Raw genomic sequence first — 24,171 nt, 5'->3', positions numbered from 1 at the left:
AGGAATCAGTTATCTCTCTTTATCCCTGCTTAACCCCTAGCACTGGGACACTGAACACATGGCATGCCCCACCTGTGCTCCCTTACACACTCAGAAGGCAAAGCTCTCCCATACCCCAATTGTCTTTGGCTTGGGCTTTAATCACTTATCTTTGGTTTGAACTTAAATATGGGCTAAACTTTTCACCATGTTGTATCCAGCTCTAATACACAAGCACACAAGCTCAGCTCAATGTTCCTTCTGACAGACAAAGCCAAGACACTATTATGCATACTTGATTTTAACAAATCTGTTTTACACATGGATCAAAATCTGGTGACCTACCAGCAAAGGAATAGTGGAGTATGAGTATATAGAACACATAGTGGAGAACCACTGCTTACTCTACACTGCTGGCAGCAAATAAGTATTACATGGCCCAAACAAATGATATCGATGACTAGAATGAGAAAAGTGTCAAAACAACAGGAAGTGGCAGGGACTCTAATGAAATAGAGAGCACAGTTTCTGTCAAAACAGGAAGCCACTCTGTTCTAGACAATTACTGCAATGCAGAAATGTAGGCCCACTATGACCAGATATCCAGATTGTCCAAGAAAACTTGGATACCTGAAGTTGTATATGAAACCACTCAATTTTAACATGTTAGCTTATAGTTTTCAAAAACCTTGAGTCCAACATTTTGGGTCACCTCTTTGAAATTTATGGTCTAGAGATTTTAAGAGCAAATGAAGAGGTGCCAAGTGGGCAAATTCAGAGGGAGGAAAGTTCAGGATATACTCTGTACAACAGATGGAGTATTAGAGACACGGGATAAAGCTAAATGATAGGCCTTGGATGAGGCCAACAAGTTTCAGAAGAGCTGCTAGTGATATTACCATCATCATTATCATCACAACAATAATCATAAATCATAACATTTATATAGAACTATATATCAGGCACTGTCCTAAGCACTTCATATGTATGAACACATGTAATTTTCCCGACAACCTCATGAGGTTGGTATTACTGTTACTCTCATCTTACAGAGGTAGAAAATAAGACAGTTTAAATAACTTGCTTAAAGCCACATGGCTAAGTACTGGAGCTGAAATTTGAACCCAGACAGGCAGCAACCCTCGGAGTCCATGTTTCTAATCATCCCCATCAAAATTCTAATGCTTGTATCTGTAGCCTTTTAGCTCTGTATCTCTCTGTAACTACACATAAAATATGTTCCATCCACCTGAGTTCTTAATGATAACATGTAGACAGGAAAAGACTAAAACAACGCTCAAGGTACTCTGCCTAAACACGTACAGAAATGGAAGCATTTTTCCCAAATGAAAATGTCAGCCTCTGCTCTCTATAAATTATGTTTGCCTAGTAGGTTTCAGTACTTCTTGTTAAAGCTTTACTTTCTAATGATATTCTTGGCTTCTGCTTACATAAAAATACTAACAAACAGATGCAGAAATCACACTCTCTAGCATGTAAGTCAAAAGGCATAGACGAATTGGTTGTGTCCTCCAACCAGAGTGGGAACTGTGGCAAACAATTCTAAAGCCCATCAAAGATGTAACGCATGAACTTGTCCTACACACTGTGGCAGCGTTATTACAAAAATTCTTTTAAAAGTCTGTATAAAAATCCGTAACAACTTGGCAAGCAAAATTACACTTCAAAGCAGCTAGTATGTAAATTAACTTCACATTTCACTTCATTTTAAAACAAGAGACCTTGTTATAACAAATTCAGGGAAACTGGCAATTTTGAGTTGAATGTTAAAAAGAAAAGCAAATTTTCACCTTTGTATGAGCTCTGCTATTTGTTATCCTTCATGAACCCTGTCTTCCATTTCAGGATCCAATTCTTTGAGGATAGAATGAGTTCTATCATTTTATTCCAGCAGGTCAAACATTGGTCCAATATTATAAAAATGCAGACTTTATTTAGACATAAAAAGCAACAAAGTATTTTCAATGCCATAATTCCCAAATCTGCTTAGAAATCCAAACAAAATGTAATCTTTAAGTAGAATTTTAAATTGTGTTGGAAAAACTAAAAAACTTTGCACATACAGAAGCATAAATACAGATTAACAAGTGAATTTAACAAGATACTAAAATGTAATACACATGTGTTAGCAATCATTTTGAAGAAAGCACTAAAAATATCAGTACTAGTCCACCTCCCTTTAATATATGCTACAGTCTAAAATATTTATATTTCCTTCTTTCTAGAAAATTATACTGCTCAAACTTTTTTACATGAAGCAAAAATGAAAAAGTCTATCTCAAAGTGCTATGCAAATATGCAGAAACCCTGACATTATCTCTAGGAGGATGTATGTAAATCCTCATTCTGTTATGGATCTTAAAAACAGAAAACAAGCATCAGCGACATCACCACCGAAGGACTCTTTTAAAAAGTAGTTTTAAGATTTTAATTGTTCAAAGCTGTTTAAGATGAATAGGAAAAGATAATTTGAAATATATGCAAAGAACAAGAAATTTTACTTGTGGCTAAATCAATTATTTCCTTTGGAAAAGAATAAAGTTCAAATCATATTGCCAATGTCACTAGAACTAAAATCTGGCCATTACAAAAGGTCTCCCAAACTGCAGTCAATGGTGTGCTCACTTCAAGTAATATTGGTAATGGCTAAATTCCAATATAACACCAAAAAAAAAAAAAAAAAACCCCTAGCCTAGAAGTCCACTGGAGTTCACTGTAACAGGATTTAAGCTATAATTAAATTTGATTAGCTTGGTTCAAACCTCAAGTTCAAAAGAATTATCAGCATGAATGGATGAAAAGCCCTTTTACACGGGCATTTTGAAAATATGAAAAGGGCTGACACAGCAAGCTTCAAAGACTTTAAAAGCAATTGACCCTTCCCAGAGCAAAGGAGAAACGCTAACAGCTGAAACTCAGATGCTGCATGCAAAGAAAATAAAGTTCCAGATGGTTCAAAAGCCTGGTAGTTTATTAAATATTAAATACTATTATTTTTAACTGGATTTTGCCCAGAGATAGCCAAATAAGTCATTCACAAAATGTGAAAAACCAGTATGATACCATCCCCTGAAAAACTGAAGCAAATAAATATTCCCCTTTTCAAAAACTACCCGCACGAGGAAGCTTCTCAAGGAGTTATACAAACAACCATGATGACAGTCAAACAATCAAGACATTTAATAAAAAACAAAAACATCTACAGCCTAAAAATCCAAATCAGTTTGTTTCAAGACATTTAACTATTACTCTATAAACACACACCCCATGCACACATACCTCCCTTGGATCATATTGTATTTTTCATGCATTAGGAAAGGAGAAAAGTGAAAGAAGCAGTAATAAATATGGCCTATGGAACTGTGTTAGTGACTGAGGGTTAACACAGATTTTAGAAGTAGTTAAAAATGAGTATTAGAGGATTACATATACAAAAGTTTGTTCACTGGGCACAGTGGCTGACACTTGTAATCCCAGCATTTTGGGAGGCTGGGTGAGCAGATCACTTGAGGCCAGGAGTTCATGACCAGCCTGGCCAACAAAGCAAAACCCAGTCTCTACTAACACAAAAATTAGCCAGGCATGGTGGAACACATCTGCAGTTCCAGCTACTCAGGAGGCTGAGGCATGAGAATCGCTTAGAACCCAGGAAGTGGAGGTTGCAGTGAGTTGAGATTGTGCCACTACACTCCAGCCAAGGAGACTTTGCCTCCAAAAAACAGTCTGTTGTACGTATTCTTTTAAATATATACATAGAAATAGGTGCATACACATGCACATCAAATGAACTATATACATACACATATAAACACACAGTAATACATACATACACAGGTACATATTCATGTGTACACATACATAAACACACATGAACCAAAGGTCCCTTTTCAACAAAACAAAGTTAGTTAACTCAGTTTATACATTGCGTTTTTAAATGGCACCTTCAAGTGAGTTTTTATGTTAAAATTTTTCCCTTCTTAGCATACTGTTTCTATATAACTTGGGATCTGGGGGAGGGAAAAGACTGTTTTTCATGAAATGGAAACATTCTATGCCAAATGAAGCAGGTGTGAGATATCTCAAAGATGAAAGCAATTCTCCAAATAACAATGTCATCCTGTAATGCTTTCTTGACATGTACAATTTTGCTATTCCTCTTTTTGAGATTTATTACAAAGCACTGTGTTTGTGATCTTTCCTAACACAGATCAGTAGTGTGATTGGTGCTCATTTCTAGCAGCTTTTAGCACTGAGGAAAAAGTCAATTCAACACTGATGTCACTAAAAATGGGGAAGAAATCCAGCTACAGCAGAGAGGCTGCTGTGCCCCTTAAATGCTCTTCCTTAAAACATTTCTTCACAAGCAAATTAATTCTTAATGTAATTCTTTTATTCTGAAAACTGTTTATTATAAATCATCAGTTTTGAAATAAATCAAAGTGATCTCCCACCAAGAAAAGAAAACCCCACAAAGAAACTAATCATATTTACTTTTCTGTCCATTAAAAATATGCTGAAGGTGACACAGATATACCTCTCAGAAATTTCTCATTAAAAATTATCCACAATTTATGACAAACAGTTTGACTAGAGAAAATATTAATTCCACCAGTTTAGTAATAATATCAAACAATGTATTTTCCTCCTGATATATCTACCAAATGGTTTTGGTATTTAAGCTTTTCTTTTTTTTCAAAACAGAAGAAGAAAATCGGTTAACTGAACTTGGTAACACCTAGTCCAGTGGTTCTCACACTTCAGAATTCATCAGAATCATTCAGAGGGTGTGTAACACAAATTCTGGGCCTCACCCCAAGTTTCTGATTCAGAAGGTCTCAAGTGGGAACTTAGAGTCTGCATTTCTAACAAGTTCCTAGGGAATGCGGCTGCTATTCATGGAAGGACTGTACTTTGGGAACCAATGATCTACTCAGTATTTTCCTTCTTTTCATAATTTGCAAATTTGATAACAAGGAAATGATATGCTATATCCTTTAAAGACAGACAGACTTTGAGAGCTTAGAATTAAAGAGAAATTGACAAAAAGGAAATCTACTCTAAGGCATCGCACAGCCCTCAAAGATGATCTAGTCTAGGATTCAGCAAACTTTCTCTGTAAAGAGCCAGACAATAAATAGTTTAGGCTTTATGGTCCATACAGCCTCTGTCACAACGACTCAACTCTGCCATTGTTGTGTGAAAGCAGACAGACAATACCTAAATGAAAGAAAGTGGCCGCACGCCAATAAAGCTTTATTACAAAAACAGGCTGGGATCTAGATTTCGCCCACAGGTCATAGTTTACCAACTATTTTTAAAAGGAGGAAATCAATACCCAGAGAGATTAAACAACTTCAAAAGGCACAAGATAGTAAGTGGCAAGATTGCAACTAGACCTTCAGTGTCCTGATGTCTGATGTACTAAGGAAGCTACTGTTATAGTAATATTTTGATAAAGAACAGCCACGAATGGAATGCATTACAAAACCTCATGTAGTTTAATGATCAAAAAGAAAAAATGACTTTACTAAGCAAAAGAGCATCTCAGTTCTAGAATTAATGCCAGACATTGTTTTTTTTTGTTTTTTTTTTTTTGAGAAGGAGTTTCACTCTTGTTGACCAGACTGGAGTGCAATGGCACGATCTCAGTTCACTGCAACCTTCATCTCCCAGGTTCAAGCAATTGTCCTGCCTCAGCCTCCTGACTAGCTGGGATTATAGGCACCCACCACCATGCCCAGGTATTTCTTTGTATTTTTAGTAGAGATGGGAGTTTCACCATGTTGGCCAGGCTGGTTTGAACTTCTGACCTCAGGTGATCCACCCGCCTCAGCCTCCCAAAGTGCTGGGATTACAGGCGTGAGCCACTGCACCCGACTCAATGCCAGACATTCTTATTCCTATTATTACTTATAAATGGGAGGCTTACACCACTGAATGACAATCTGGACTCTCGTCACATTGCTTCCTGTAGCCTACACTATTAGGGCCTATGCCAATCAAGCCTTCTGACCAGGGAGTGTGGAAAACAGAATCGAGGACTTCTCAGTTCTTACACTCTTGGTCCTGCACCTTTCTCATCCCATCTGCCATCCATTTTATGCCATTCGTTAAAAAAGTTCTTCCCCCTACTAAAATTTTGGTTAAGAGCCAAAAAAGGTAGTCAACTATGACACTTACGTTAAAAACAATGTTTCTGTTCAGTCTACAAAGTTTTATTTTCATTCTAGTGATTAAGCAATTATTAAGTTAAATAGAATATTTAGCTAATAAAAGCAGACATTCATCTTCACTAGATACCTAAAAGTATATTATGTATACACATATAGTACACACACATATGAACACATACTCCCTATGCTTTCACAGTTGCCAAAGCTTTTACTCTTAAAACTGATTATTTAAATAAGCAATATATTTTAGCAATTAATAAAGCAAATTTTATGTATGGCCTTACACCTATTTCATGCCAGTTTATTTTTTAAAATAAAGCAAATGCATGCATATCAGGAAAATAACTTGATTTTAAGTATCTGAAGTTTTGAACATGTTTGATATACTCTACACCATGCATGAAAAAGCATCTGTTATTTACAGATCAAAGCAAACCTAAGTATCCTAAAACAACTAGAGTGAAAAATTCCCAAATTTAATTTCATCCCTGTCCACATGCTTCTTTGAACTAATAATTCAGAGAACTGGTCAGTATGTTGAACTAATTAGCATGCTTAATGCTTGCCAACTTTGATGGTTCCAATTCTTTAAGAAATCGAATTTTTTTTTTTTCCGAGACAGGGTCTTGCTCTGTCACCCAGGCTGGAGTGCAATGGCGTGATCATGGCTCACTGCAACCTCTGCCTCCCGGGTTCAAGCTATTCTCCTGCCTCAGCCTCCCGAGTAGCTGGGATTACAGGTGCCTGCCACCACACTTGGCTAATTATTCTATTTTTATTAGAGATGGGGTTTCACCACGTTGGTCAGGCTGGTCTCAAACTCCTGACCTCATGATCCACCCACCTCAGCTTCCGAAAGTGCTGGGATTACAGGCATGAGCCACTATGTCCGGCCAAGAAATGGAATTTAAAAAATAGTTTTAAAAACACACACAGCCAGGCGCGGTGGCTCGCACCTGTAATCCCAGCACTTTGGGAGGCCAAGGCAGGTGGATCATGAGGTCAAGAGTTCAAGACCAGCCTGGCCAACATGGTGAAACCTCGTCTCTATTAAAAATACAAAAAATCTTTGGGAGGCTGAGGCAGGCAGATCATGAAGTCAGGAGATTGAAACCATCCTGGCTAACACGGTGAAACCCCGTCTCTACTAAAAATACAAAAAACTAGTCGGGCATGGTGGTGGGTGCCTGTAGTCCCAGCAACTCGGGAGGTTGAGGCAGGAGAATGGTGTGAACCAGGAGGCGGAACTTGCAGTGAGCCGAGATCACACCACTGCACTCCAGCCTGGGCATCAGAGCAAGACTCTGCCTAAAAACACACACACACACACACACACACACACACACACAAAATTAGACGGGTGTGGTGGTGTGCGCCTGTAATCCCAGCTACTCGGGAGTCTGAGGCAGGAGAATTGCTTGAACCCAGAAAGCAGAGCTTGCAGTAAGCTGAGATCACACCACTGCACTCCAGCCAACAGCGTGAGACTCCATCTCTCACACACACACACACACACACACACACACAAGCAAATTTGAGAAAACGCAAAAGCCATCCAAGTTGACAAGATCACATATATTGAATAATGCTTCAAGATGCCCCAAAACATGAGTGATGCCTGTTTAATATCCTCTAAACTACAAAATAGGTTGTAAATTGTTTGGGGTTTTTGATTTGCACGAGATAAATCAACTTTTTTTCTGTATCCAAGCAGTTTTTATAAGATTCAGCGTATGCCTAACTTTAATATAAAGAACAGCAGTAAAGTGTTCTTGATAAGAGGTTAACAGTTTATATTTTTTAACTGCAATGAGAGTAAATTCATTTGAGATCTTTTAAATGTAACAACTAAGAGCCAAAAGCAAAGTGGATTCTTTACTGTCCACACATTTGAGCATCATGGCCATTTTTGCTACAAAGATTTTCCTAACAATCTCGTGTGGTAATCAATAAATGACCCATAGTAAATAGGTTACTACATAGCAGACAGAATGTTAACTAGCTAATTACACTTTTTTTTTGTCCTACTACTACATGGATTTTTTTAAGTTCTATTTTATTCTGATATTCTAAGACTACTCATTTCTGTAATTTATATGAGAACATCACACAGAGCCTTCCAAACAAATTCCACCTTGGCTTGCAATTTTATTTTCTCCCTCTAACTTGAGGAAAGAGTTATGCACAAAATAAATAAATAAATACTACATGATTATCTCAACAGATGCAGAAAAGGCTTTCGATAAAATTCAACACCACTTCACGTTAAAAACTCAATAAGTGACACAATTGTATATCTAGAAAACCCCATAATCCCGGCCCAAAAGCTCCTTATGCTGATAAACAACTTTAGCAGAGTCTCAGGATACAAAATCAACATACGCAAATCACTAGCATTCCTATACATCAACAGGCAAGCCAAGAGACCTATCAGGAATGAACTCCCATTCACAACTGCCACAAAAAAAACAAAATACCTAGAATTACAGCTAACCAAGGAGGTGACAGATACTACAAGGAGAACTACAAAACACTGCTCAGAGGTATCAGAAATGACACAAGCTAACGAAAAAACATTCCATGCTCGTGGGCAAGAAGAATCAATATCGTGAAAATGGCCACACAGAACAAAGCAATTTATATAATAGATTCAACCCTATGCCTATTAAACTACCACTGACATTCTTCATGGAACTAGAAAAAAACTATTTTAAAATTCATATAGAACCAAAAAAAGAACTCAGATAGCCAAGATAATCCTAAGCAAAAAGAACAAAGTTAAAGGCATCAGGCTACCAGACTTCAAGCTATATTACAGGGCTACAGTAACCAAAACAGCATGGTACTGGTACAAAAACAGACACACAGACCAACAGAACAGAAAGCCCAGAAGTAAGGCCACACATCTAGAATCATCTGCTCTTCAGCAATGCTGACAAAAACAAGCAATAAAGAAAGAAAGGATTTCCTATTCAATAAATGGTGGTGGGATGACTGGCTAGCCATATGTACAAGATTGAAACTGGACCCCTTCCTTATACCATATATAAAAATGAACTCAAGATGATTAAAAACTTAAATATAAAACCTAAAAATATAAAATCCCTGGAAGACACCTAGGCAATACCATTCTGGACATTGGAACACACAAAGATTTCATGATGAGGATGCCAAAGGCAACTGAAACCAAAGCAAAAAAAAAAAAAAAAAAAAAAACAGGGGTTGCAATCCTAGTCTCTGATGAAACAGACTTTAAACCAACAAACATAAAAAAAAGACAAAGAAGGGCATTATATAATGGTAAAGGGATCAACGCAACAAGAAGAGCTAACTATCCTAAATATATATGCACCTAATACAGGAGCACCCAGATTCATAAAGCAAGTTCTTAGAGACCTACAAAGAGACAGCCACAAAACAACAGTGGGAGATTTAAAAACCCCACTGTCAATATTAGATAGATCAACAAGACAGAAAATTAACAAGGATATTCAGGACTTGAACTCAGCTCTGGACCAACAGGACCTAATAGACATCTACAGAACTCTCCACCCCAAATCAACAGAATATACATTCTTCTGAGCAACACATCACACTTATTCTAATATTGACCACATAATTGGAAGTAAAACACTCAATTAATTTGGGAGCTGATGTTTTGAAAAGGTTAACAAAATAGATAGACTGCTAGCCAGACAAAGAAGAAAAGAGAGAAGAATCAAACAGACACAACAGAAAATGATAAAGGGGATATCACCATCGATCCCACAGAAATACAAACTACCATCAGAGAATACTATAAACACCTCAATGCAAATAAACAAGAAAATCTAGAAGAAATGGATTAATTCCGGGACACATACACCCTCCCAAAACTAAACCAGGAAGAAGTCGAATCCCTGAACAGACCAATAACAAGTTCTGAAATTGAGGCAGTAATTAATACCCTACAAACCAAAAAAAAAGCCCAGTACCAGACGGACTCACAGGCGAATTCTACCAGAGGTACAAAGAGGAGCTGGTACCATTCCTTCTGAAACTATTCCAAACAGAAAAAGAGGGGCTCCTCCCTAACTCATTTTATTAGGCCAACATCATCCTGACACCAAAGCCTGGCAGAGACGCAACAAAAAAAGAAAATTTCAGAACATTATCCCTGATGAACACGAATGTGAAAATCCTCAATAATATACTGGCAAAACAAATCCAGCAGCACATCAAAAAGCTTATCCACCATGATCAAGTCACCTTCATCCTTGGGATACAACGCTGGTTCAACATATGCAAATCAATAAATATAATCCATCACATAAACAGAACCAAGACAAAAACCACATGATTATCTCAAATGATGCAGAAAAGGCCTTCAATAAAATTCAACATCTCTTCATGCTAAAAACTCTCAATAAACAAGGTACTGATGGGATGTACCTCAAAATATTAAGAGCTGTTTATGACAAACCCAAAGCCCATATTATACTGAATGAGCAAAAACTGGAAGCATTCCCTTTGAAAACTGGCACAAGACAAAGATGCCCTCTCTCACCACTCCTATTCAACATAGTATTGGAAGCTCTGGCCAGGGCACTCAGGCAAGAGAAAGAAATAAAGGGTATTCATATAGGAAGAGAGGAAGTCAAATTGTCTCTGTTTGCAGATGACATGATTGTACATTTGGAAAACCCCATCGTCTCTGCCCAAAATCTCCTTAAGCTGATAAGCAACTTCAGCAAAGTCTTAGGATACAAAATCAATGTGCAAAAATTACAACCATTCCTATACACCAGTAACAGATAAACAGCCAAATCATGACTGAACTTCCATTCACAATTGCTACAAAGGAAACAAAATACCTAGGACTACAACTTACAAGGGATGCGAAGGACCTCTTCAAGGAGAACTACAAACCACTCCTCAAGGAAATAAGAGAGCACACACATAAATGGAAAAACATTCCATGCTCATGGGTAGGAAGAATCATTATCATGAAAATGGCCATACTGCTCAAAGTAATTTATAGATTCAATGCTATTCCCATCAAGCTACCATTGACTTTCTTCACAGAATTAGAAAAAAACTACTTTAAATTTCATATGGAATCAAAAAAGAGCCTGCATAGCCTAGTCAATCCTAAGCAAAACGAACAAAGCTGGAGGCACCACGTTACCTGACTTCAAACTATACGACAAGGCACAGTAAACCAAAATAGCATGGTACTGATACCAAAACAGATATATAGACCAATGGAACTGAATAGAGGCCTCAGAAATAATGCCACACATCTACAATCATCTGATCTTTGACAAACCTCAAAAAAGCAACGGGGGAAGGATTCCCTATTTAGTAAATGGTGTTGGGAAAACTGGCTAGCCACATGCAGAAAACTGAAACTGGACCCCTTCCTTACACCTTATACAAAAATTAACTCAAGATGGAAGACTTAAATGTTAAGACGTAAAACCATAAAAACCCTAGAAGAAAACCTAGGAAATACCATTCAGGACATAGGCATGGGCAAAGACGTCATGACTAAAACACCAAAAGCAATGGCAACAAAAACCAAAATTGACAAATGGGATCTAATTAAACTAAAGACCTTCTACACAGCAAAAGAAACTATCATCAGAGTGAACAGGCAACCTACAGAAAGGGAGAAAATTTTTGTAACCTATTCATCTGACAAAGGGCTAATATCCAGAAGCTACAAGGAACTTAAATTTACAAGAAAAAAACAACCCCATCACAAATTGGGTGAAGGATATGAACAGACACTTCTCAAAAGAAGACATTTTTGTGGCCAACAAACATATGAAAAAATGCTCATCATCACTTGTCATTAAAGAAATGCAAATCAAAACCACAATGAGATACCATCTCATGCCAGTTAGAATGACGATCATTAAAAAGTCAGGAAACAACAGATGCTGGAGAGGATGTAGAGAAATAGGAACGCTTTTACACTGTTAGTGGGAGTGTAAATTAGTTCAACCATTGTGGAAGACAGTGTGGCGATTCCTCAATGATCTAGAACCAGAAATACCATTGTACCCAGCAATCCTGTTACTGGGTATATACCCAATAGATTATAAATCATTCTACCATAAAGACACATGCACGGCCGGGCGCGGTGGCTCAAGCCTGTAATCCCAGCACTTTGGGAGGCCGAGGCGGGCGGATCACAAGGTCAGGAGATCAAGACCATCCTGGCTAACACCGTGAAACCCCGTCTCTACTAAAAAAAAAAAAATACAAAAAACTAGCCAGGCGTGGTGGTGGGCGCCTGTAGTCCCAGCTACTTGGGAGGCTGAGGCAGGAGAATGGCGTGAACCCCGGGGGGCGGAGCTTGCAGTGAGCCGAGATCGCGCCACTGCACTCCAGCCTGGGGCACAGAGCAAGACTCCGTCTCAAAAAAAAAAAAAAAAAAAAAAAAAAAAAAAGACACATGCACAAGTGTGTTTATTGCAGCACTATTCACAATAGTAAAGACTTGGAACCAACCTAAATGCCCACCAATGATAGACTGGATAAAGAAAATGTGGCACATATACACCATTGAATACTATGCAGCCATAAAAATGGATGAGTTCATGTCCTTTGCAGGGATATGAAGTTGGAACCCATTAATCTCAGCAAACTAACACAGGAACAGAAAACCAAACAGCGCATGTTCCCACTTATAAGTGGGAGTTGAATAATGAGAACACATTGACACAGGGAGGGGGAACATCACACACTGGGGCCTGTTGAGGGCTGGGGGTGGGAGGTAGAGGAGGGATAGTATTGGAGAAATACCTAATGTATTTAGGTATTTGTATTTAGGTTGATGGTTACAGTGAACCACCATGGCACGTGTATACCTATATAACAAACCTGCTGCACATGTATCGCAGAACTTAAAGCGTAATTAAAAAAAAAAAAATGCTTTCCAATGTCAATATATCAATTCCATTACTCTACCCTTCCTTTTTCTAAGTTGTCTAAAAGGACTGTCCAAAATTCACCTCATTCAGAGACATTCAAGGATTCACTCCTTGAGTGTCTGTTCGTATCTTGCCAGCACTCCAACACTTTTAATATCCAACTACTGAATGTTCAACTACTAATGAACTGCTTTACAAATATCCATGCATTTCCACACACAAATAGGAGAGGCTGTCTAGGGGTAGAATCTCTCTCCTCTGTCCCATCTACACATGGCTAATTCTATAGCTCTGTACCCTACACTCACTCTATAAATGTTTTCTGGTGAACTAAAAATTACTGGGTCACCACTTCAGTAACAATATTATTCTCAAAACTACAGTAAACATTTAGTGATAGTGTACAAAGAAAATTTCTATAATCTGTCCTCTGCATTAAAAACTTCACATTAATTCCATGATTTTTAGAGTTTCAATTCTAAGAAGTCAGTGCTACAATAAGAAGTAAATAATTTAGGTTCTAGGTTTATTTCAGCACAAAGTAAACAGTAATCTTAGTGACTCACTTCAGATTTTGTATTTTATAGGATATTGTAAGGAAGACAACTCAAAGCAAAGAAGGTTCGTGCTTCGATAAAACAAAATACACAGCGCCTTTTCCTCCTTCCAGTAGGTGAATGTTGAGACTATTTTTACTACATGATAATGCAACAGCAAGAATTTTAAAAACGGCACGATCTATATAAGGAATTAATAGTAACTATACTATGAATCAAAAAAGAAGAAGAACTGAGCTTCTAATCCACTGTCTACATATTAAGAGTACAGTAATGCAAGAGAAAATAGGCATTTTCAGAAAAATAGAGACAGAAAAAAGGTGAAAGATAACCAATTATTGAAATGTAAAAACAGTGACTAAAAAGTCAGTCCTTTCTATCACTTAAAAAAAAAAAAGAAAAGGAACAAAGAGATGTTTTAGGAGAGAAAAGACAAGACGACACTTTGAGATTTTTTTTTTCTTTTGAGATGGAGTCTCGCTCTGTTGCCCAGACTAAAGTGCAGTGGCACAATCTTAGCTCACTGCAAGCCCCGCCTCCTGGGTTCATGCCATTCTCCTGCCTCAGCCTCCTGAGTAGCTGGGACTACAGGCACCCGCCACCACACCCAGCTAATTTTTTGTATTTTTAGTACAGATGGGGTTTCTCTGTGTTAGGCAGGATGGTCTCAATCTCCTGACCTCGTGATCCGCCAGGCTCAGCCTCCCAAAGTGCTGGGATTACAGGCCATGAGCCACCATGCCCAGCCCTCTTTGAAATTTTTTTAAGATAGCCATCATATCAATTAAGAAAACAAGCAAGCCAGGTACGGTGGCTAATGCCTGTAATCCCAGCACTTCAGGAGGCTCAGCTGGGCAGATCACATGAGGCCAGGGGTTCAAGACCAGACTGGCCAACATGGTGAGACCCCGCCTCTATTAAAAATATAAAAATTAGCCAGGCATGGTGATGCATGCCTGTAATCCCAGCTATTCAGGTGGCGTTTGAATCCAGAAAGGAGGCTGCAGTGAGTGAAATTGTGCTACTGCACCCCAGCCTTGGTGGCAGAGCAACACCCTTGTCTCGAGAAAAATGAAATAAAAAAACGAAAGGAAAGGTCTCAGAAAATCAAAACATCATCTTTCAAGACTGCGATGTTCAAAAATATGAAAACAAACACCTAAATAAAGAAAAACAAAGACATTACTTGGAACCTATATACACAGGTTCCTCAATATATATATTTCTTCCAGATACAGACTCATACTAATCTGGCCAAATGATTTTTTGAAAAGATACAAAAGCATTTCAGTGAGGAAAAAAAAAAAAAAACTCTTCAACAAATGCTGTTAGAACAACTGTACATCTACATATGCAAAAAACAAAACTTGAGCTAAACCTCACCCCTTAAATAAAAATCAACTCAAAATGGATCATAGATGTAAATATAAAACATAAAGCTATAAAACTTTTAGAAGAAAATATGAGAGAAAATCTTAATGACTGAGAGTTAGGCAGAGTTCCTAGAGATGACATCCAAAGTACGATTCATAAAAGAAAAAATGAATTGAACTTTACCAAAATTTAAAACTTTTAACTTTGCAAGTAATACTGTTTTACAGAAATTACGAGTTACAGATTAGAAAATACTGCAAATCACATAAGAGTAAAGGACGAACATCCCAAATATATAAAGAACTTTTGAAACTCCAAAAGAAACCATACAATTAAAAATGAACAAAAGACTGAACAGATACTTCACGAAAAAAAGATGCAAGGATGGCAAATAAGCATATGAAAACATGTTCAACATCATTAGCCATTAGGGAACTGAAAAGTAAAACCATTATGAGACATAGCATCAACTCCTGGGAGTAGTTTGTTGGTCTTCCCTGCATTACTTCCCCTCTACTAAGGGCAGGGTGGTTGTTCCTGTGGTTAGCTCCCAGAAGGGCAATGTGGTTCGTTCCAGGCCTCAGAAACACCAGAATACACCTGGCTTCAAAAATAACAAGTTTTGGGCCAGGCATGGTGGTTCACGCCTGTAATCCTGGCACTTTGGGAGGCCAAGGCAGGCAGACCACTTGAGGTCAGGAGTTGGAGCCCAGCCTGGCTAACAGGGTGAAACCCTTTCTTTACTAAAAATACAAAAATTAGCCGGGAGTGCTGGTGGGCACCTGTAATCCCAGCTACTCAGGAGGCTGAGGCTGGAGAATCACTTGAACCTGGGAAGCGGAGGTTGCAGTGAGCCAAGATTGCACCACTGTACTCCAGCCTGGGTGAAAGAGTAAAACTCTGTCTCAAAAAAAAAAAAAAAAAAAAGCACAAAAAAACCCCCAAGTTTTGAACCCATGAAGAGGAGTTTGCAGTGAGCTGAGATCATGCCACTACACTCCAGCCTGGGTGAAAGAGCAAGCAAGACCCTGTCTCAAAAACAAAAAACAAAACAAAACAAAAAAAAACACCAAGTTTGGTAAGAGTGTTCAGACCAAGAAAATAAACGGAAAATTTCATGATGGGATATGCCAGCTCTGTAAAGAAGTTCCTGAATGACATGCATTAATAAACTATAATAAACACAAACCATTATCAAAACCTAAAAAAATGTGTTAAATGTTTATAAATGTCAGTGGAGGATTCTTATCACATAATGTGTAGACTATGTGCCTATGAATGTGAAGTCTGCACAAAATGTAGAAATGAAGAAGTCACTATTATTCTGTTTAATAAAGAACCAGAAAAAAAACAAAAATTACTGAAAATAATCTAAGTTCTAACCACCGAAGAAGCTGCAGAAAAAGTTAAAGTGATGATTTAGATTTTGATATTGATTTAGATGACAAAGTAGAGTGAATTAATATCAACATATTACAAGTCAATTTGAGAATGTGAAATTCTGACCAACTTCTGACTTCCAATTTTCACAAAAAATACTGTGAAATCATGAGAAAATTTGAAAAAAGCTATTGAAAAGAGGCAAAATTTATACATGAACAATATAAATCATGTATGATATTTCAGCAAGTATAAGATTTTCATCCATTGTGTTTTTGGATATGTTTTTTTGAGACAGGGTCTCGCTGTTACTCAGGGCTCCAACTCCTGGGCTCAAGTTTTTCTTATAACAATTTTTTAAGTTGCATATGTTAGAATATCTGCCAAAATGAGTATGAGGGTATCATACTGCAGTTCATGGGGATTATTTAAAAGAATCTATTACCTAGTATTACCAAACTAAACAAGATTCAGAATTGATGGCTGTGTAAGAACTACCTTAGTAAAAGTAAGATGACATTATATTGGTAGCCTCAAAAATTGGTCCTCAGTAAGTGCCTTTGATAAATTTATGTCAAGTAAACGACTCACATAGCAAAAATCCCCTTACTCACTTCACTTGTTACAAAGCAAATGCAGGTTTAAAAAAAAAAATAATGTTTAACAAGTGTATAGCAATCTTTCTTTGAAAGCATTTTCATATACCTCATTACATTGTTTTTACCTTTTTTCTCCTGTGAAATATGTATATCAAAAATGCATAGAAGTCATATGGATAGTTTAATAGATAATTATAAAGGAAAGTTCACACATTTACCCAGGTAGAGAAATGACCAGCACCAGAAGACCCTTGCTAGGCTCTTCCTCAGCAAAAGTTCATCCTTCTTCCCAGAGTTGGTACTGTTCTTAATTGTAGTATTTTCTTACCATTTTACTACCCGTGTTTATACTCCAAAACTACATAAATTAGCTTTATCTGATTTTTAACCCTTTCCTATCTTTTTATGTTGAAAAATCTCCAACCTACAAAATGGTAACAAAATAGTTCAATGAATTTTTGCATATTCTTCACCCAAATTCTCAATTAACTTTTAACCATGTTTTCTTGGTATCTCAATAGATGGATATATATTTGCTGCACCATTTGAAAATGTGGCAAGCCCTGCTTCTGAGTTCTGTATGGACACTTACACTATATATTACTTTGCATCTCTTTTTTGTTATGAAGTTTGTTGAGACTAATCCATGTTGTTGCAAGAGCTGCAGTTTGTTCTTTTCACACTGCTGTGTATTATTCCATGCACTTCCATATCATAGTTTATTTTTCTTATATTAATATTTATCTCAAATTTTTCCTATTATAAACAATACTGATATGAACACTGTTGCATGTGTCTCTTGGTACACATGTGCATTTCTGTTAGGTATATATATACCTGCGAGTGGCGGAGAAAATCAGCTTTTATGGATCTTCAGTTTTACTTTATCATATGAAACTATGTTTTCAGGACTTTTATTCCCTTTCTGATAGCAGATTAGAGTTCCAGCACTCAGCAGTTTTTCTAACATTGCTCTGTTGCCCATACTGGAGTATGGTGGCATAATCTAAGCTCACTGCAGACTCTACTTCCTGGGCTCAAGAGATTCTCCCACCTCAGCCTCTCAAGTAGCTGGGACTATGGGTGTGCACCACCACAGGCAGCAATTTTTTTTTTTTTTTTTTTTTTTTTTTGTAGAAACATGGTTTCACTATGTTGCCCAGGCTAGTCTCAAACTCCTGGGCTCAAGTGATCCTCTCACCTCCGCCTCCCAAAGTGCTGGGATAACAGGCATGAGCCATCATGCCCAGCCTATACTGAAATATTTAAGTGTGTAATATCAATTTACTTTAAAATATTTTAGCATAAAAAAGTGAAGACACAGATAACATTTCAGTGGCATCAGAAAATATTACCTGGAATAAATCAAAAAATACTCAATAACAGTCAACAAATTTATAAAGTATTTTCAAAACATTAAAGAAAATGGAGATTAAAGTAAATGGAGATACCATGTTCAAGACATAGAGGTCTCAATATTCTAAACTTTCAATCTTATAGAAAGTTTCTCTCCCATAAATATGTGTGGTTCTTTTTTGCAAATAAATTTATATTCTGGACTATTTAACTTCTGTGATTAAAGAGTCAACTAAGGTTAAAACAATAATAAATAAATAAAACCATTATGGGGTATCGTTACACACCTACTAAAATGACTAAAATAAAAATCCTGACAGTATGAAGTGCTAACCATATACTGCTGGTGGGAATGTAAAATTGTACAGTCACTGTAGAAAAGAGTTTGGGCCAGGCGCAGTGGCTCATACCTATAACACCAGCACTTTGGGATGCCAAGGTACGCAGACTGCTTAAGCCCAGGAGTTTGAGAACAGCCTGGACAACATGGTGAAAACCCATCTCTACAAAAAAATACAAAAATTAGCCAGGTGTGGTGGTACATGCCTGTAGTCCCAGCTTCTCAGGATGCTGAGGTAGGAGGATCACTTGAGCCCGGGAGATAGAGGTTGCAGTGAGTCAAGACTGCACCACTGCGCTCAGCCTGGGTAACACAGTGAGACCCTGTCTCAAGAAAAAAAGAAAAGAGTTCACGGTTTCTAATAAAGCTAAATATACACTCAACATACAGCCCAGCAAATCCATTCCTGAGTTTCTACCCTGGAAAAATGAAAATGATGTTCACACAAAAACTTGTACATGACTATTAATAGCAATCCTCTTCATAATGACCCCAAAAGAACTCATATGTCCTTCAACAGATCAAAGGATAAACCATAATTTTTGTATTCCACTATACGTCCTAACAATGGAATACCACCCTGCAATAAAAAGAAACTATTGATACATGCAATGATCGGGATGAATCTCAAAGGCATTATGCTGAGTGACAGAAGGCAACCTGAAAAGGCTGTATATTCTGTAATGCCATTTAAATGACATTCTCAAAAATAAAAAACTATAGTGATGGAGAACAGATCAGTAAAGTTGCCAGCAGTAAGAAGCAGGGAAAGGAGTATGACTACAAAGAGTAGCACAATGGAGTTTGGGATGATGGAAATGTTTTGTATCTTGATTGTGATGATGGTTATACAAATCTATACATACACTGAATTCACAGCACTGTACACGGGAAAGACCTTTACAGTATAATTTTTTAAATAAATCATAATTCTGTGTTCTTGCCTGATGTAAATATATGAAATGGGAAAGATGACATAATTTCATTTTTTTCTGTCCAATAAAAGAGCCTAGATGCAATGATACTCCTATAGCTTCTAAACACCATTCCCCACCAAAAGGAATCAAGGCCCCCTTGGGGAAGGGCTGACTACAGGACTGGGGCAGGGAGAGTACAAGGTAAGACTAAGATACCTTGCTACACCAGCAAGGAGGTTCTCAAAGACTAATGGGGGCTGGGCACGGTGGCTCATGCCTGTAATTCCAGCACTTTGGGAGGCCAAGGTGGGCAGATCACTTGAGGTCAGGAGTTTGAGACCAGCGTGGCCAACTTGGTGAAACTCCATCTCTATTAAAAATGCAAAATTTGTTGGGTGTGGTGGTGCGCACCTGTAATCCCAGATACTCAGGAAGCTGAGGCAGGAAAATCACTTGAACCTGGGAGGCAGAGGTTGCAGTGAGCCAAGATCAAGCCACTGTACTGCAGCCTGGGCAACAGAATGAGACTCTATCTCAAAAAAAGACTAATGGGGAAATGTCACATGAACACAGAAGTAGGCTGAAGAGGCTCCCACTGGCCAAATTTGGGACAATTTAAGGATCAAAAGAATAATAATAATAATGGTAATAGACTATGATTCCCAAACAGAAAAGAATCCATGACTATGGTAGTGATTGCACATACTTATGAATACACTAAAATCCCTTGAACTGTCACTTTAAATGAGTAAACTGTCTGGTACATGAATTGTATCTCAATTAGGCTATGTTTTAAAATCCATGAGTCCATGGGGATTTTTTTAAAAGGATCTGGAGGGCAAGGGAGGAAACTCTTCCCTACAGAAGAATGCCAGCTAACAAATTCATAGAAAAATGATAGTATTAGGAAAATCATTACTTTGCAATCACCAATGTAATAAATGCTTAAGACAAGAAGTATCCACAGATGTTAAAACCATTAGGTGAAAGATTATTGGGGAAAAGGATAATCATGTGTCCTCAAAATATTACCCCATAGATTGCTGCTTAACATCAAAGGATAATTGAACCTTTAGTGTATAAAAAACTAGAAAACAACATAATCAAACAATTAAACTCACCAAGTATAAGACTTTTTGTGCCTCCTGGTACAATTCAATGAGAAACACGCAAAAATACTTATCCATGTAAAAACAAAAACAAAAACAAAAACAAAACAATTACCCTGAGTCTAATAATAGGGAACTCAGATAATCCAGATTATGGGACCGTTTACAGGACAAATATCTTGGACTCCACAAAAGTCAACGACATGGAGGAAATAAAAAAGGTTGGGGACCCTGACAACCAAATGCAAGGTATGATCCTTTACAGCATCCTGAGGAGAGAAAGAAGTTATAAGGCTTTTATCACTGGGACAACAGGGAAATTGACCACATATTAGATAATATTAGTTAGTTAATATTAAATTTCTTGGGTGTGATAATGGCATTGTAGTTATGAGAAGTTATGAATCCATTCTTAGGAGACATGCTGAAATACTGAATAAGTATCAGATTGTCTGCTACTTACTTAAAATATTTCAGAAAAAAAAAAGATAAAAAAAAGGGGCAGAGCAGACAAAGCAAAATGTTAATTGGTGAATCTTGGGGAAAAAAATACACGTTTTACCATTTCTGTAAATTGTAATTTTTCAAAATAAAAAGGTGGAGAGGCAGGAAAAAAGAAAAATGTGGTGTTACTACTTTCAAACTTCCTCACTCATACCTCAAACAGTAGAAAGGAAATACATACATTGTTACGAGAAGAGCTTTAAGAGTTCAAAGAATTCAGAGCCCAACTCTGCCTTCCACTAACAGTGTTTCTTGCTTTACATAGATCAAGTTACACCACCAAGGGTCAGTTTTCTCACTGATATTAAACAGAGAAACGTCTGTTAGCATATAAAATGGTTTACAAGGTAGATGAACATTAGAGATTGAGTGGGAATCAGGACAAGGTATTAAAGAGGTACGTACTTTCCAACTATTCAGTTGGCAATAATGATTGAGAATTATTGTGAGGATTAAATGAAAAAACTATATATGAAAAGTACCTAGTCTGGCATATGGCAGATGCTGGATAAATTCAACGTACTTTCTCCTTCAAATACAGAAAAATAATGTGGTAAGAACTTACCAGTTACCAAGAGGCAACTGTATACCAAACCTTTGGTGTTTTCACTCCATCAAAACTTAATGATTGAGATTAAGGTTAAGATTGAGATTAAGATTGTTCTCACTACTTTTTCAAACTCATATTAAATGTCTATAAGGATGAGACAACCTTGGCAAACAATTGTGTGAACCAAAAGATAAACCAGCCGAGAGTCTAATTATCACAAGATCTTTGTTAGTCAACATGAAACACAACATAGATGACTGTGAACACAGATACTATTGGTATCTTCTACCAGGCAAATGACATGTTTGTCATTTACCCTATGAAAGATAATAAATTTTGTCCCGAAGTGATTTTTAACTTAGTCATCATTCCATTCTCTAAAACAGAAGTATGGAAAAATTCACTGATAATAGGAAAGACTTAAAATACGTGGATCAAGACATAGGCAAGCTTTATCAGAAACTTGGTAATCCATTTGTAAGACTACCACAGATCAATTTAACCACTTATTTCCAAAACATAATTAGGATACACACTAAACTAATAAGATCAAAATGCTTTTCTAAGAATCATAACATTAACATAATTCCTTCCTACTATTGAAAAAAAAAATCAATGAAACACATTTGAGGCCAAAGAATCATTAGAATGGTTATCATCGGCTGTCTTTAATGAGAGATTTGTAAAATAATAGACACTAGAGAAAGATAATTACTTGACCTCCCCCCAAAAAATCAGGATCAAATAAAAGCCTTCAAACAAATGAACTATATTCTTATATTTATCATATCTTAAAGCATTTTCATTCGATGAGGACACTATAGCACCAGGTGTAAGCTTAACAGAGGCAGAGCTGTCGGCAAAACCTAGGCTGCCTGACCACAAAGCCCTAGTCTGAACCACTATGCTCTGCAGCCTTCAGGAAACAGCAAATCTGACCCAAGAAGGCCATGAATAGAAGCCCAGACACAGTGAATTATAACACAGGATTAGAAAAGGAGAATGAAGGATTCCAAGATTCCCAGGGGAAAAGGGGACTCAGGACAAAAGACAGTATGTTTTCAAAGTTGTTATATTTAAAAATAATGCAAATAATGCCTTTTTCACATAGAAAAGGCAATTAGAAACTCCAAGAAAAAAAGATAAGCTCAAGTCCCAAATGTTGTAAATTAAATTGTAGCAACTGATAGAGTGCAAGAAAAGAAGGTCTATTTGACTCTGATGCTGATACCATCTCTCAGGGGGTAAGTCCCACACACACACAAAAATACAGCCTTAGCACACTACGTGGTCTGATCATTCATGAAGTCTTCTCAATAATACAAACACTAGTTCACCAGTACTCTACTTTTGGAATCAATACAGAAAAAGTATGAAAGAAGTGACTGAGGGTAAAAGACAGGATGAAATTGTCAACCCTCTCGACAATGTATAATGAAAGTATAGCTGAGAGAAGTCTTTCCAGAAAGTGAAATTTGCAGGTTAAGGAGGACAAGGTGGCAAAAAGAAAGCAACAGCCTCATCATGTCAAGAGAAAATTGTAAGATGTTGAAAGTTTGTAGGATAAGGAATAAACAAATATATGACTTAAAGTTTCTAAAATGACCAGAGGAATGAAATTTATAACTGGAATGCTAGAATGAAACAGGGTTGAGGAGGAAAATAATGTGAGCTTAATCACATCTTCCATCCCAAAGACTCAACAGACTTTATTTATTGACAAAATTTAAAACAGACATTTAAATATATTATCTGAAAGTACTGATGAAATAGGAACTAAAAATAAAAGTTAAAATTAATTTAAAAAAAAAAAAAAAGGGGGCTACCTCTAGAGAGTGGAACCAGAATGGAGAGGGATGGGCAGGAGACTTGTTTTTCAACCTAAATCTTTCTACATTATTTGGGTTGTTACTAATTGCATATATTATTTTGATACAAGTTAACAATAAAAGAAATTAAATTTTAAATTTAACTTATTATTTTAGAAGATGACTTTAAAATTATGTATTTCATACAATGTCCAAATCTGGCATTTTAGTTTTTTGGTTTTTTAAAACAAACTTTCATAAAAGTTGCGTAAATAGTAGAGTTCACATATACACTGACTTCTCTAATGTTAATAACTTAACCAGAGCACCCTTACCAAAACCAGCTACCAATTTTGCTGCAATGCTAACAGCTAAATTACAGATTTTGAATGTTACCAGTTTTTCCCAAAATCTTTTCTGCTCCAGGATCAAATCTAGGATTCTACACCGCACTTACTTGTTTTGTCTCCTTAGTCTCCTCTTATTTGTGACAGTTCTTTCATCTTTCTTTATCATGACTTTGACAATTCTGTAAAATGTCTCTCAATTTGGGTTTGTTTGATGTTTTCTCATGAACACATTGA

At 37.0% G+C, this 24,171-nt stretch overlaps 1 protein-coding gene across 10 annotated transcripts in view; it reads right to left on the bottom strand.

Moving 5' to 3' along the window:
* The window catches only part of SLC25A26 (solute carrier family 25 member 26), a 162,468-nt gene that overhangs the window by 82,940 nt on the left and 55,357 nt on the right, over nt 1-24,171 (bottom strand).

Source organism: Macaca mulatta, chromosome 2, assembly GCF_049350105.2.
Source record: "Macaca mulatta isolate MMU2019108-1 chromosome 2, T2T-MMU8v2.0, whole genome shotgun sequence".
In the NCBI taxonomy this organism is placed as follows: domain Eukaryota; kingdom Metazoa; phylum Chordata; class Mammalia; order Primates; family Cercopithecidae; genus Macaca; species Macaca mulatta.
The sequence above is the reverse complement of the archived record's forward strand: the minus strand, read 5'-3'. Positions and strand labels throughout refer to the sequence as shown.